Below are 16265 nucleotides of genomic sequence, written 5' to 3' on the forward strand. Positions count from 1 at the left end.
ATCTTCTTTAAAATTATATATAAAAAAAGTCTTTACTGTCACTCTGATCAATTCAATGCATCCATGCTGAATAATAGGAGGCTATTAATTTCTAAAAAAGACAAACAAACAAACTGAAAAAACACTTGCTGTCCTTAAACAATAGTGTAAATAAAAAAATTGCATTTTTTTTTTTTACAGTTAAACGTTAATGTAAAAAGTATACAGTCCATTCCAGAGAGTTTAAAAACAGAAATGCGAACTTGTAGTTTAACTTGTATTGTAATTCCTGCAAAGACTGAATATAATTTTATCATCTCACTAGCATAATGTATGTTAACATATGTTAAGTATATACATTTTATATACTGTGTGTTTCATTTTTTTTAAATGACTTACAAGTCAATCTATTTTCCATGATAAATCAACCTTATGCAGTAAGCATAGTTGTATTGAATATGGAAAATTCCTTTAACACCACAATGCCATATCATTAATAGCCTTTTATATTCATAGTCTGAACACAAGAGGGAGCACTTCACAAGTAATCAAACTAAATATGTTTGTTGCCAGGCAGTAATCTCAAATTAATTTCAAAATCTAATAGCCGCTGAGGTCATTCGGCTTTTAGCTATAGCACAATACTTCATGGGCTATTAAGCCAGTGTGAGAAAACACATGTCTTACAAAGTGAACAAAACCAATAGAGTTAAAACCAAACTGATCTCAGTAAACTCTTGTTAAAAAAGATTTAGATTCAGTGCCCAAAAATCAAGAACACAAACACAATGTTGATGATAATATTATGGGTAGACAAAGACGGTAATTGATTTCTGCAAAACATACCTGTCATTAATAAAATTCTATACATTCCAAGGACCAATTCTATTCAATTAAAACTAATTTTCATGGCTATGAGGAAGAGAAATAAAAATATACACATTTTAAAACCATTTAAGAATATGGAATTAAAAAATAAATAAAAAAAGTAAATTAATAAAAAAAAAGAAGCATAATGCCTGTTCAATTCTACATAAATCTGCAGATTTCTGTGGGTTTACCACAAACAAGGTCATATAAAACAACTTATTTTCCATTTTGCGTAATAATTCATAACATTCAGCTTATCCGAATCTGTATTTTGGGTCTCTGATCCCTCCGATGATTTCTCATCCTCAGTGGTTATAATGAGTATCTGTCTGTACTCTCGTGAGGGAGGGGGAAATCCTAACTCCTCCGCACAGCTTCAGACCTGTCCCTTTTTCAGTGATTTATGCCGTCATGTGGGTCTGGGGATCGACAACGATTGAGAGATTGAAACATTAAGCCGTCCCAGTGCAGCTGCCAGACCTTCGAATGGAGCGCAGGATAAAGAGAGAGCAAAAAGTGAATGATGGTGACTGTAAAAAGCACGATGAAAGAAAAATAGCATGCGTGCTTGAGGATGAGATGTGCGGAGCAAAGTTTTGAACACAAATGTTCGGGTTATGTGTGAGAGAAACGCATCGAGAAAGCAAAGGGAAGATAAGAACAGATTCACATGGGTATATGAGATGAGCTGCCAGCTGTCCGCAAATCTCCTGCTTAGCACAGATTGCATGAAAATTCTAATCTGAGCTAAGAGCACACAGAAGCAACAAAGCAAATGGACAGAAGTGAACCAGCCTGTACTCTTACAAATGGGTGTCCTCCATTTTAAGAAGCCCCTGACCTGAGAAAACCTTGTGAAAAAGAAGTGCTCTTAATGGTAATAAATGTGCACTTTAAAAGTATATTTTTTAAAAACTATACTTGCAGATACTTTAATATTAATGTAACAAAAAGTTAAGTGCATTTAAAGAGAGTTCACTTTTAAGACTAAGTAAACACTTAAGTACACTTTTAAAAACAAGTACACACATTTTTCAAAGTACTTTAAAATCAAAGTATTGACTTATAATCATGTTTTAATGTTGTCAAGCTTTAACAAAGCACAATTATTTTGATTACTAAAGCACATGTAAGTACTTGATTATAACTTTAACTGTAGTGTGGTATTTGATATTATAAGCTAATACATTTTAAATGTACTAAATTGCAACATCATTACAATTATCATTACATTATGTGTAAATACAAATATATACACACACACACACACACACACACACACACATATACATACATATAAATTACATATATATTACATATAAAAATGTACTTAAGAGTGCTTTTTGACCCAAGTAAGTAACTTCAACTAATAACATTTGATATAAATTTAAACTAGAATACATTTCATTTAATTGCAGAAAACAACTGCAATTTAGTGTCCGAAAACATTACATTCAGTTAGCATTTAAGTATATTCTTTTAAAGGATGAAGTACTTTAATAAATAATAGGGGTGTGACGAGATCTCATGCCACAAGATCTCGCGAGATTAAAATGTGATGAGTTTTCTCGACAAGGTAAAAAGCTTGCAATATTATCATGACTGGAGTGGGAGGGTGAAATTAGGATAGAATATGCCACCGCTGTTTACATTACTCATCCACTTTCATTTCGCTTTTTATAGAAACCATTTCATTTAGTTATATAACGGTCACTTTAATTCCATCCAGCTCATACAACATGAGCTGCAGAGTCACGTGACGAGAGTAAGTGACTGACAAGACCATGGCTAAGGATTCGCAACACAACAGAGTAGAATTGTAGTATTGTAGAATGCGCACTCAGCACTGCCGCTCCCTATTCACAGATTTCGCATGAAAGCGAAAGTAAAATGCGAGTGCACATTCAAACGTGATTTCAGTACCCTGCATTGTAAAAGCATCTCCTTGATGCATGCAAATATCTCCCAATATGAAAGCTATCTTAGGCTGGGCTATGTAGTTGTAACCATCTCTTAGCTCTTTATCATGCTTGAAGAAAAATTTGGTCTCTATTTGCACTTTGAATATTGAGAGAGTACTTTGATTATGGTTGCACTTATTGTTTGCACTTAATAAGACTAAAAGAAAACTGTGTTATTCATTTTTATTTATACTGTTTTTATTTCTATGATCAATTTGTGGAAAGGAGTTCAGTTAGGAGGTCAAACGTTGTAGAAGCTCATAAATCATGTACAGTAAGGTCTGAAGAGACTCATATGAAATACAGGAGAGAAGCCAGTCAAGTTGAGTTTGTGGCAAAACATTACAGTGCTTGAGTATTGTTGTCTTTTACTGCATATGATAATTCATACTCAGAAAGTAGAACTGAAATGACTTTCATTACAGGATGATTAGTTAAATCATTTCAAACGCACCTGTAGACTTTTTTTCTAGTCATGTATTTCATCATTGAGGATTTCTTAAAAATACTGTGTAAAAATCTTGTCTCGTCTTGTTCTCGTGAACTCAATCTTGCATCTCATCTTGTGAGTTAACGGTCTCATCACACCCCTAATAAGTAACTTTAAAAAGTATGCTAATGTGTACTACTTTTTTCACAAGAGAAATCAAAAGAAAACGTGTGTGAAAATGGCCTTATGGATTCAGAGAAATGCTGTAGCAATTCACTCAAAGAATAAATAATGTAAAAAAGGAAAGTAATTACAAAGTAAATTGGATTGAATGCAATCGCTTGATGTTTTATTCTTCTTCTACGTTGTCATTGTATTTAAATACTTTCTATCGTAGTGTGTAGAAACTTACACACACCACAAACTCAATGCAATGTTTTGCAAGTGACAACCACATTTAAATCCCTTAAATTACAAATCAGGAAAACATTGTTCAGGGTAAGCGTGGTTGGAAGTTTCGGGCGTGAATTTGTTGAAGGAGATGTTGCAGGTATCCCCGTGTGCGTACAGAACAGGATTAAGAGGAGTGACAACTGTATTTAGCTGCAGTGTGTGCTTGGTCACAGAGAACAAACAATGTTCTACACTTCTCCTCATGACTCAGTAAATGTTGTAGTTCTTCATCCTCCTCAGATGACTTAAATCTCAAATGCCTTCAAGTTCAACCCCGCATGAAATCTTATCTAATTAAATCAGCATGTAAGACAACAAACAACATGGATGCTGTGGGCGAGGTGCTAACACCTTGTGGCAACTTTACGCATACACTAAATTTGGATTGAGGAAAGGCAATCTTATCGTTTATGTGATGCTAATGCTCCATATCTGGTGCTTCAATGAAAAGCTGCTTGAATAACATGAATATTATTACTAGATGATCATGTTTAGTGAACCGTTACGAATGCCTGAAGGATTACATTTTTAAAGTGCTTCTTTCTTTGTATATTTTGAGGTGACATAATAGTGTTTCTTCAGACTCTGGGTTGATTTAAATGCACAAATATTATTTTTGTCATATGAAGGTCACATTTAATATGGTCTAGGAAACTTTTTACAACACCATCATTTATTTAAAAGATTTTTGCAAGAATTGTGAGATAAAAAGTCACAATTACCTTTTTTATTTTTTTATTTAGTGGCGGAAACAAGCTTCCATAGTTTTGACATTGTTCATAAGCTTAAAAATTATAATGTCAGAATTGTGGGATACAATCTCGCAATTGCGAAAAATAGATATAAAGATATAAACTCACAATTCTGACTTATTTCTCGCAATTGTGAGTTTATACCTCGCAATTAAGACTTTTTTCCTCATAATTCTGATCTTTTTCCTTGCAATTCTGACTTTTTCCTCACAATACTAACTCCCCCCCCCCACAATTCTGACTTTTTTCCTCATAATTCTGATCTTTTTCCTCGCAATTCTGACTTTTTCCTCCCAATACTGACTTTTTCCACCTCACAATTCTAACTTTTTTCCTCACAATTCTTCCCCCCTCACAAAGTTTTTTTTATGCACAATTGCCAGTTATATCTCGCAGTTCTGACTTCTTTTCTCAGAATTGTGAGATATAAAGTCACAATTGCGAATTATAAAGTCCACTTCTGAGGGGAAAAAAGACTTTAAAAAAAAAAAAAGTCAGAATTGCGAGATGTAAACTCGCAATTGCGAGAAAAAAAAGAATTGTGAGATAAAAAGTGGTAATTACCTTTTTAATTTTTTATTCAGAGGCAGAAACAAACTTCCGTACAAAACAGAATATGAAACAAATCATTTCAATTATTTATATAAATTTGTACACAAATAATGATTGAACCAACAATTTTGCCTCTAAAACTTGAGATGCAATATGAGACATTTGAAAGATTAAGAAAAAGACAAATAAAAAGTTAAAGATAACTAGCGTGATATTTAAATTGTGCATCCTCAGTAATTTTGCCAAATAAGCAAGAATTGTGAAAATATTCAATTGTGTGCATTTAGTATACATCATCTAGCTATGAAATTAGTTATAGCAAGACAAAAACAGTTCTATCAAAAAAAATTTTTTTTATTAAAAATAAAATCACAAAAATACAGAATCATGTGAGGCATGCATACACTGTTATAGTTAGTAGAAAAATTAAATAAACTAATGAAAGTGTGAAAAGTGTGTTTAGTTTCTAAAAGTCCACAGGGTCAAAAGTGCCCAAAAAACACCCAAACACAGAACAAACACATGGTCGGGTGAACAACAGCCCGCAGAATTCAGCAGACATCTGAACGCTACATCTGTGGGCTGATTACAGCAGTCATCAGAGCAAAAGCAATGGCTGCATAAACACACTAATGTTACCTTAAATGGCATGTGTCCTTTAAACCACTTTCTTTTGATGTCGAAGTGTGTGTATTTAGCAGGTACATTTCCAATGCTTTTCAAAAAAGTATGAGCAGATTAAAAATTAGCCATTGAAATACTTCACATTTTAATTCTATTTTATGTTAATCATAAGTCTGATATCTTCCCGGTGGTAGATAAGCTCAGTCTTTGCTGAAGCGCAGGATACAGAAAGTGGGTCAGCCCTTCCTCTAAAGAGCTTCTGGCCCCTTCCTCTGTGGTACCTATTGAATTAATCACGCTTTACGCTTGGTCAAGCAGTGCTCCCAAAATGCTCCTTTTTCTATCTCTCTCCACTTTGCTTCAAATGCAGCACAATACGGTTTCATTTTAATTCATATAAATGACCAACAGCCAAACGTGTTATACGGTATCTGTGAAATTATGTTGTTTAGTTATAAAAAAAAAAAAAAAAAAAAAAACAGTTCAGACTAAATTTTTATTAAATAAACATACATGTGACCGCACATTCAATATTAATTAAACTTTCTTTAAGGGATAGTTCATCCAAAAATTAAAGGGGTCATATGATGCTTTTTAATGTTTTCCTTTAGTGTGTAATGTATCTGTTTACGACCTGCGAAGTTACAAAGCTCAGTCTCCCACAAAGGGATTTATTCAGAACACTGATCCAGACCTGCCTCAAAGGCCTAGATCGAAGTCCATATATTATTTCGTCAAACGTCCACGTCACAATGTCAAATATTAGCATAATGCCCGCCCAAAGGCATACGCAAAGAAAGAAGGCGATGTTTTTTTAGTAAATGTCGCGAAGATGCTGTGTGTTTGGATGTGAAAGCAAAACCGCTTTTGTTGGTCCTGAGCTGGTCCCGAGCAGTACAACCCAAAAGTTTGCTTGTGCACAGTGCATTTTACAGAGGACAGCTTCCTGAACCTGGGAGAGTAGGCTACAACACCGGCATAGGCGGCAATACACAAAGACTACTTATCACCCTGAAATGTTCTGCTCAAGTCGTGCTTGCAAAGTTGGTTCTGATCGATCGGCTTGATCATCCGCTTTTTCAGAATCCGATTTGGGCTCGAAACTGATACGGTAAAACCCACGACATTATTAACTGTGTGTCTACAAATGCTTTAGAAGCTGAAGCTCACGATTATGGTAAGGGGCATTATATTTCTGACACAAGCTTGAGGTGTTTGGCCAATCACAGTGCACTGGGTCAGCTGACCAATCAGAGCACAGAGCGCTTTTCAGAAGGAAGGGCTTTGTAGAAATCTGTTCATTTCAGACAGACTGTGAATAGAGGAGCTGCAATAATGTACAGTATGTGCATTTTTTGAACATTAAACCATTTTCTACTACACTCAATAATCAAATTAATGAACTTTTAAAATAGCACCATATGGCCCCTTTAAAACAGCAATTTACTCGCCATTTACTCCAAACCAAACCATGCATTTATTTTGTTTGCTGACCAAAAAGGTAGATTATTTGAAGAATGTTGGAGTGTTGAACATTAGACCCCATTTGACTGATTTTGAATGGACAAAAAAAAGATAAGATGTTCCTCAAAAGAAAACACTGTTAGAATAAACTAAAACTAAAATGATTAAAAATCCTTTTTGTTCATTGAAATAAAGCTGAAATCGAATAAAATATAAATATTAGATAAAAACTTAATGCTTAAATGAAAATTAGAAATATTGCCATGGCAAGTAACTGAAAATAAATTAAAGTATTAAAATTATTATAACCAAAATTGAAATGAAAATAAAGCTAAGAAATAAAAAAATAAATAAAATTAAATTAAATGACAAAAGCACACAAAAATAAAAACAAACTTAAAATAAAAAAAAAGCTCATTCAAAATATTATTAAATGCCATAAAAGTATATAAATAATACTAAAATAACAGTGAAGGACAGTCATGTTTTGAATGACATGATTAGGAGTAATTTTCAGTAACTTTCATTTTGGGTGAACTGTCCCTTTAAGTTGCTACATTGCTCTGACCCCTAAAATGTGGTTAAAAAAAAAAAAATGTGTAATACACAGCCTTAAACTGGTAATGTTAAAATTAATTTAATTAAAATTCAATTTTGCAGATGAAAAACACATATGGGGCACCGGCAGCTCAAGGTTAATTTCCATTGTCTCTGTGCTCAACTTCACCGGTCTTAATAGCTAAAATCTCAACGATTATTACCAAAAAATATCTCAACTTCTGTGGACTTTCTAAAAACAATGGATACATGAAGACAAATTACATGGTTGATATGACAAATATATATAGATGTAAAGACTATGTTAGATTTAAGGTGATAAATAACTGCTATGCCTTCACCACACCTGACCATGGTTGATTTCCCCAGCAAGGGGAGGTTAGAATGAGTGGATATATGGAGTGTACAAAAGAAAAAAAGAATATTCAAAGAACATTTAAACTGGTGTTTTGATAGCGGCTATAACAGGAGAAGAAAAATAATAACCCTATTGCTTACAACAGTGTGACCTTGTAATAGGGAAAATAATAGGAGACAGAACCTGAGGCTGCAATTCACTCCCACACAACCAGAAACTAACAAACACCCCACTTCCTAAAATGACCACTGCAATTTAAACAGTTCTGCAATGAGAAAATAAATCAAAATGCTTTTCCAGACCATACAGGCTGTTTTTCTAATTAATGTGAAATGGAAAAAAAAAGTTCTTGAACATCAGGAGCAAGAAGACTACATAAACAAGCCATTTGTCAACTGCTCAAAGCTATTGACCCCTACTGGCTGAATCACAAAACAATAGAAGTGTGGGTAACACTAGGGTACAATCATTTAAAGGTACACTACGTAACTTTTTGTGCTCATCATCAATCCTTCTTCCAAAACTTGTTTTTGTCTTACCCTGATTCACTATGGTCAGCCTAGGTGTTTATGTTTTAGACCTGATGGGATATGGTTTATGCAGGAAATTGCGTACATACGTCACTCGCCTGTGTGTGTCACGTCATATCCGTAAATAGATAAAAGTTTCTCCGGCTACTTTGACGCATGTTTGGTGACTGGCATAGGTTAGTTGTCACAACAAGCGGGAAAGGTTGACATGGAGCATGTTAAATCTCAAACCTCCAGGGAATCACCTGTATTTTTTCAAACAAAAAATGCTAAACAGAGGAGAGTCTGCTGGCAAAAAGAGAACACGAAAGAACTCGTAATAAAATGAGAATCAACATCGGCTTGTCTTTTCAGAGATGGCGAGAACTGAGGGATTTGAAAAGGTTGTAAAAGCAATGTGGAGATGATGTTTTTAATACTCAACAGGTGAGTAAGGTATTTTACTGAAGAGATAAATTGCCATAAGTAGCTCTCTAACAGAGTTCATTGTAAAGAATTATCTATTGTGAATGGTCATGTAGCGCTGTGCTGGAATTTATTTTCAAGGAAGTACCTTGTCTATTATTGGTATACAGTAACGTCTTTAGCTAAGTCAGCTTGAGATCCTTTCCATTATATCGCTTGAGCCTAGTAGTGAATTTTTTATGAGCAGTAGGATAATCTCTCTCTCTCTTAGTTATGAGAAAGAACCATATTCATCCACAGTCACACAGAGCCGAAGCACAACCAAAACAATGTTCTTCCACTAAATGCATGCAGCTTTGCTTTTTAACCGCCAAAGGGACAAAAGTTACATAGTGTACCTTTAATTTCTCTTTTGACAAAATCATGATAATGAGAAAGGGCAAATACTGTAATGAAACAATTTTGCCAAAATAGTCACCTGACATTAAAGTTAAACTGAAATGTCGTTCACAGTATGATGCATTTCTGAGTGAAACATGTGGCCCTATTTTAATGATCTAAGCACATGGTCTAAAGCGCACGGTTCAAGTGCTCTTAGGGCGTGTCCGAATCCACTTTTGCTAGTGTAACGAAGGGAAAAATGGTGGGCGTGCCCGGTGCATGGTCTAAATGGGTTGCACGTAGTTGCACCAGAGCCTCATCTCCCATTCCCTTTAAAAGCCAGGTGCTCTCGCGCCATGGTGAATTCGCTATTTACATGGCAGAATTTGCAAGGGGAAAAGTTGATTGCTTCTCTAGTTAGGAAATGGATCTGCTCATGCGCGAGGTTAAAGCGCACGAGCAGACCTTCTAATGGACACGCCGGATTCCACCAAAGCATTTTTATCTTTATGCACACAATAATAATCTTTTACAGCTTCCCTGTGTGTGTGTAAGCAGAGTGTACGCGTGTTGTGCACCCGCCTATAGGCGCATATTACAAATGCGCCCTTTAAATAACAAAAAAAATATTGCGCCATTGACTTTAGAGCAGGTTTCAGTTGGTCAATGGTGCAGTTGTTTTCAGTTGCCTCAAAATAGCAATGCGCCAACAATGCACCTGAACATCAGACTAGCACGCCCATGGGCGCAAATGCATTTGCTATTTAAACAACTTGGCGCAGGACATGAAAATTATAACTGCGTTGGGCTGAAACTAGCAAAAAACTAGCCTGCTGCCGCATTGTGCTGGGTGTATGATAGGGCCCATGGAGTCAGATTGAAGGAGAGGGGCTAAAAAGACAGAGACATGTGTGATGTCAGCTGAAAAGGAAAGATGTTTCAAAGATGAAGGAAACTTTGAAAGAAGATTACCAAAACTAAAAATTTGGAATAGCATGCACAATAATACCAGGAACATGCTTTAAGATAGAAAATAGGCTCAAATTTGATTTCATGACAATTTAATTATGATTTAGCATTGTCTAGTTGTCCGTTTTGTTTAACTTTTCTTAACATTTGGTTATATGTCATGCAATACCTCAAGCAACTCATGAATAACACTGACAAAAGTTTTTTATATTTTGTGAACGAATATTTTTGGCATCAAAAAACTGGGTGACAAAAAGATTAGTCAATGCAAGCATGTCCATCCAAACTGCTGACGCACTGTCCACCGCTAGAACACTAACTGTGCTTCTGTAGAGAAGTTGAAGGGTGCTGAGATCGTACATTTACTGCACCCTACTTACTTCCTTATTAACTCAGTGATTCCAGAATGAACACTTTACCAGACAGTATGAGTTTCTTTCTTCTGTTGAACACAAAAGGTATTTTGAAGAATGTTGGTAACCAGAGAGTTGATGGTAGCCACTGACATCCATAGTATGTTTTTCTCACTATGGAATTCAATGGCTACCGTCAACTGTTTGACCATCATTCTTTACAATATCTTATTTTGTGTTCAACAGAAGAAAGAAACTCATACAGGTTTGGAACAACTTGAGGGTGAGTAAGTGATGACAAAATTTTCATTTCTGGGTGAACTATCCCTTTAAAGTAAACATGAAATGGCATTCGCAGCTCATTTTCTTTTCTATAAAACATTGTCACACATTAAAAAAAAAAAAAAAAAAAAAAAAAACGTAGACTGATTTGATTAACAAATGAGATGCTTAGATTACAAAGAACAGTTTTATTTGGAAAAATTTTCAACAAGAACAGAAACCTGTAAATAGAGTTTTTCATGTTGACTTTAAGGTAATGTTAAATCATAAAGAACAGCGAGTGTGGTCCTCTCTGACAGAAAGATGGGGTAAGTCCCCAGACAAGTGGGCTGGCAGGGAGGCCTGGACAAATCAAGCGCCATGATTTATCGTGTTAAACACATCACTAGTCCTGTCAGTGTATCAAGGGCGAGAGCTTAACAAGAGGCGACAGTGTTTATTGGAGACACTGGCTCATGCGAGATTTCAGGGCAAATTATAGCCTGAGGCAGTTTGTCTTTTCTCTTGCTCTCGAAATCACAACCATGGGCGGGCACGAGGATGAGAGACAAAAAGCAACCAGGAAGAAGGGAGGTAACGGAGGAATAATCGGCAGTATAGTGTGGCGGAAGCAGCACAGTCATTCTTCATCGACCTGAAAGACTGTCAAATACTATTTTCAGAGGGCCAAAACAAGAGCCAAATTAAATTGTTCATGCTGTCTAAACTATTTTTACTTGTTTTTTTGTACATTTTGTCCTGGTTTAGCCCTTCTTAATACAACACATCTGAAAAAAACATTTCTAAAACAGATAAAAATACGAGAAATATCAAAAATATTTTTACCTGTCAATCAAAGGTGTTCCCCACCCCTTGCATGTTTGTGTAAATAATTAACTAATTTGATCATGCTTCCAGCCACCAATAAGTGTTTTGTTTAACACGTATTACGTTTAAACAATGCCACAGATTTTTGCAGTGTAGAAAATGTCCACAGTCTATGTCTATGAACGGTCGGAAGGGTCATGCAGAGATTTTAGATAAATCAACGGTATTTATGCTCAACATGAAAATGACAATAATCAAAAAGAGAATTTGCTGTTGTGGGCGAAGAAAAACTAGAGGATTAAATATTATATGTGTAGTGCAACAAAATAATATGATTCCAAACAGGATTATGAACCCACAGCAGAATACTTCCACTGCGATTTACAGCAGGATCAAAAAGATCAAAGAGAAAAAAAGATATGTCTATATACATGTCCAGTAGCATTCTGTATTTTCTACTATAATAAACATATGGCAACTGAAAAGTCTGAATAATCAAAAATAAACACTGATGTATGCAAATAAGTAACAGACCACCCACTTCTAATGCCTTGATTTTCACAAATGTAAAATATGTGCAAATGGTTGCCTTAATACCGATTTGAAGATCTGTATTATGATTGCTTCGGCTAAGAGAGGATATTCTCTCTGGTGATGAGGTCCTTATGATGGGTCATCGCTCTAACTGTGGGGAGGAATTAAATTAAAAACTCTGAATAAAGAGCAGGGTGGGAGCATCTGATCTGCAGCCATTAGAGATACAGAGAGGCAATACTGTTGAAAGATAATGCATGATTCCTACGACTGTTGCAATTGTTAATAAACACAGAAAACACAAAGCAATATAATGGGAGCAAGTGGAAAATGCTAAATATAATCTGAGTCTATCCACCGTCATCTGGCCTGCCCTAATCCTCCAAGGCAGTCATTACATTCGAACATAAACCGGCCATAAGCCTGCTTCATAATTCCACGCCATAAGGAGAATTTGACTGCAGAAAGTGTTGCTTTCATCCTAAACTGTCATAAAATACTCAGAATGAACTTATGAACCCTTTCGTAACCACTCAGTTTATGAATGTCAAATACTTCATTGTGTATTTAGTACATTTTTCAATTGCATAGTACTTTTTAATATAAATCTAAACTGCATTTTCAGATTGTGATTCTGTGATAATAGGATGGCTGTTCCATAAATAGAATAACACTAAGTATTTTAGCTATTACGCATGTTCAGATCTGGTGTGTTGCATTGTCTATAGTTCAACAGAATGAGAAAAATGTTCAAATAATATTTATAATTTAAAAAGGGTCCAAAATTACCCTAAACTGAAACCTGAAATTCAATAATCATAGCAAATAATTGCATTTTTATGTGAACAATAAATTTATAATATAACTGGAGAATAAATCAAGCCCCTTACAATACTTCATTGCATGAAAACTTTAGTTTTTAATCACTTTTTGTTTTATTAAACATTTAAAAAATTATAAATGAAAAAGTGACAACTTTTTAAAAATTATCATTAGTAAAATACTTTATAATCATTATATTTTATATATAAAATATGTATATATAAATCATGCCCATCATTTTATATATAAATCTTTATATTTTATATACCATACACATAACTGCAAATTGTTTAAATAGAGAGCAATGTGGAATATTCATTTAAGGCAAGACTACAGGCAAAAACTGTTTTTTCATGCATTTGTCAATTTTGAGATTTTGGGCTTTTTGGCTTTTCATAAAGTGTTTTTTCAAACTAGTGGAAAGAAAACATCCAAAATACACTTTTAAGCACTTTATCTATTTGCGCCTGTAGATTTCAATTACAGTACAGATCTTTAAAGGCCGTTTTCTCAAAATAAGTTTTTTGCTCCTGCGCTCAGCCAGAAATCTCCATTTCAGTAGCACTTACATACACCAAACTTTACAGTTTTATTCCTATCTATATTCTGAAGGTTTTTACAGAGGGGTTTGTTCATATATAATTTGCCTGATGTTATTCTATAACATTTTATTCCTAAAAAATGGTGAAAATTATTATTATTATTTGGCTGTTGACAGTATTTTCTGATTTATAGAGTGTTAAAAAAATATCCAAAATCCCCTCTGTAAAAACCTTTGACGTGTCAAAAAATGAAACAAGACTTCTGAACCTGGCTTTTTCCAATGTTCAGATTTTTGTTCTAGAAATTTATGCAAATCAGTGCAAATTTAATTAGATACTGCCTCATTTGCATATTTAAACAACATTTCAGAAAACTTGTAATACAAAAAATGTTTGCAATTCTTACTGTAATCAATCAACTAGGGAAGTATGGTGATATCTATTAGTTTTTTTTGACCCTATTCACCTGGATGTCTTGCCTTAATTAATCAAAATAATTAACAGATTAGCTGTTTAGTAAAATGGTTGTTGGATGCAGCCCTAATATGGAGCTAAAAGTATTTAAAGGGATCATTTTAATTATATTTCAAAAACTATTCAAAGTCATATCCTTCAGTTTACATTATGAATAACTAAAAACACTATGATTAAGACCAAGCCGAATGTGCATAAACCTATAGTCTTCATTTTCATTTATTGGATTCCCAGCTCATGCACAAAATGAGCAATCACACAGTCCTTGATACAGATAAAGTAATTTGCCCAATCAAAATCTTTCATGAGAAACGTATCGATTAAAACGGCGCCTCAGCCAAATATTGATTTCCTAATCATGCAGTACAAGCACACTATGTAAAAACCAAGTGATAATACAGCTTTTCACTGTAAAAAATTTAAGTTTTCTGGCACACACGTTCCCCATGGGCATGCAGCATCACCAGGGCTGGGGTCCCTTTGGCTTGGAGTTATGAGGGAGGAGGGGGCGCATGAACACTCATATGTGAACAACTCTAGAGGAGCCTTTTGTTGCAGTACGCGTGTCTGCAGGGGCACCCTCCCCTACTCAGCCTGACAGGCGGCTCGAAAACTGTCAGCCCTGATCAGTCGCCCTTGCCTGGATCTCAACCCAAATTATAATCAAGAGCTCAGTCGCCCAGCAATGCCAATGCAAGATCAAGCAAAACTGATCCAGGGATCTGAGATCCGGGCTATCGGTACCAATGACCCATGCTACACTAACGGCCTACTAATCGAAAGTGCCGAAATGCTAAATGGAGACACCTCTGGCCGTCTCCAGGCATCACAGTGAAAACCATTTCTAAAATCATCGACATGCTGGCAGAAAGCACAGTAACGATGTAAACCTGCATCTTTAGACACTTTTTAAAAGCGTTTCAGTACATTATCTCCAAATAAACTGGCTGAATTTTCTAAAGAGTCTATAATGCAATGTTCAACCCTTGAATGTGGCAATTCTATGGCACCAACAATCCATTAGACATGTTGGGAAGATAGTATCATGACAATATAAATACACAAATTGAAACTCTTAAGGTTCTCAGGTTCAGAATAACCTTAAATATTGTAAAAACTGTTGTTCTGTTCATACACAAATCTGTTAAAATCCTAGCAATGGTTGGACTCTGCACCAATAGTTTTTTAGGATGAAATCTCTTCCGCTTCATTGTGACAGATAAAGAACCTATGACGATAATTGAAGTAACGACGACGAACAAAATTGTGTACCTCTCTAGAAGCATTAATCAAAGGGCCGAGCAGCATTTAATGTTACGAACTGCCATCAAGGTCGGAATCGCAACTGAGACTGACACACAAGTCACAATCCTTCACGCCATACTGTCTGCGGCATACAGAGCATTGTCGAACAATATACGGATATAACACAAACGCCACAACCTACAGCAAATAAAGCAAATCACTTAGACTACAGGCTTAGACTACATACTTCCTACAGTTTCAAGAAATTTCTTCAGATGTAAAGACCATTTAATTTAATGTTAAATGGTCAAAAATATATAAATATAGTCTATATATGACCCAAAACTGCTAGCATTAGGAGACTTGGGGCTAGAAGAATGATTCCAATGGATGATTCCAAAGGAACATCATCCATAAAGATATTGTAAGGTTAATTTTTCAGTGAACGGACATACAGAACGCCGTTTCTTAAGACCAATCATAACTGGCCAGGCCACAATGTTATTTTGAAACCTATGCCAAAAATAACATTTGAAAATGTAAAAAGATTTACCTTCACAGAGCTCCTAACCGATGGCCACCAATATTGATGTTCGGAAAGGACTGAAATTAAAAACCACAGAGGGAAAATGATTTCTCCAGTGATCTGTCGCTCAGCCCCAATGGAACGACACCATTTGATTGGTCCTGGTATGAGGTCATGTGGGTAAGGCGCTGGACACGTGATCCCTCACCGGATACAATGCGCAAAACAAAAAAAAACGCCTAAATCCAAATTTCACTGCAGCAGTTCCTTGTTTGTCGACAGCGTTATCACTGCTTGGGCTGAGGTAAAGGTTTTTGAGGCTAGAGAAGTCCCACTACGCTCAGCGAGCAGCCCCAGGGGTATTGGGGGTGGAATCGGCACCCAAGACTCCAGC

General features: G+C 35.4%; 1 protein-coding gene across 9 annotated transcripts in view; it reads right to left on the reverse strand.

The window, feature by feature from the left end:
* pcbp3 (poly(rC) binding protein 3) overlaps positions 1-16265 on the reverse strand; it is a 71342-nt gene that overhangs the window by 21929 nt on the left and 33148 nt on the right. The gene's annotated exons all lie outside the window — the stretch shown is intronic.

Source organism: Ctenopharyngodon idella, chromosome 9 (assembly GCF_019924925.1).
Source record: "Ctenopharyngodon idella isolate HZGC_01 chromosome 9, HZGC01, whole genome shotgun sequence".
NCBI classification, from domain to species: Eukaryota; Metazoa; Chordata; class Actinopteri; order Cypriniformes; family Xenocyprididae; genus Ctenopharyngodon; species Ctenopharyngodon idella.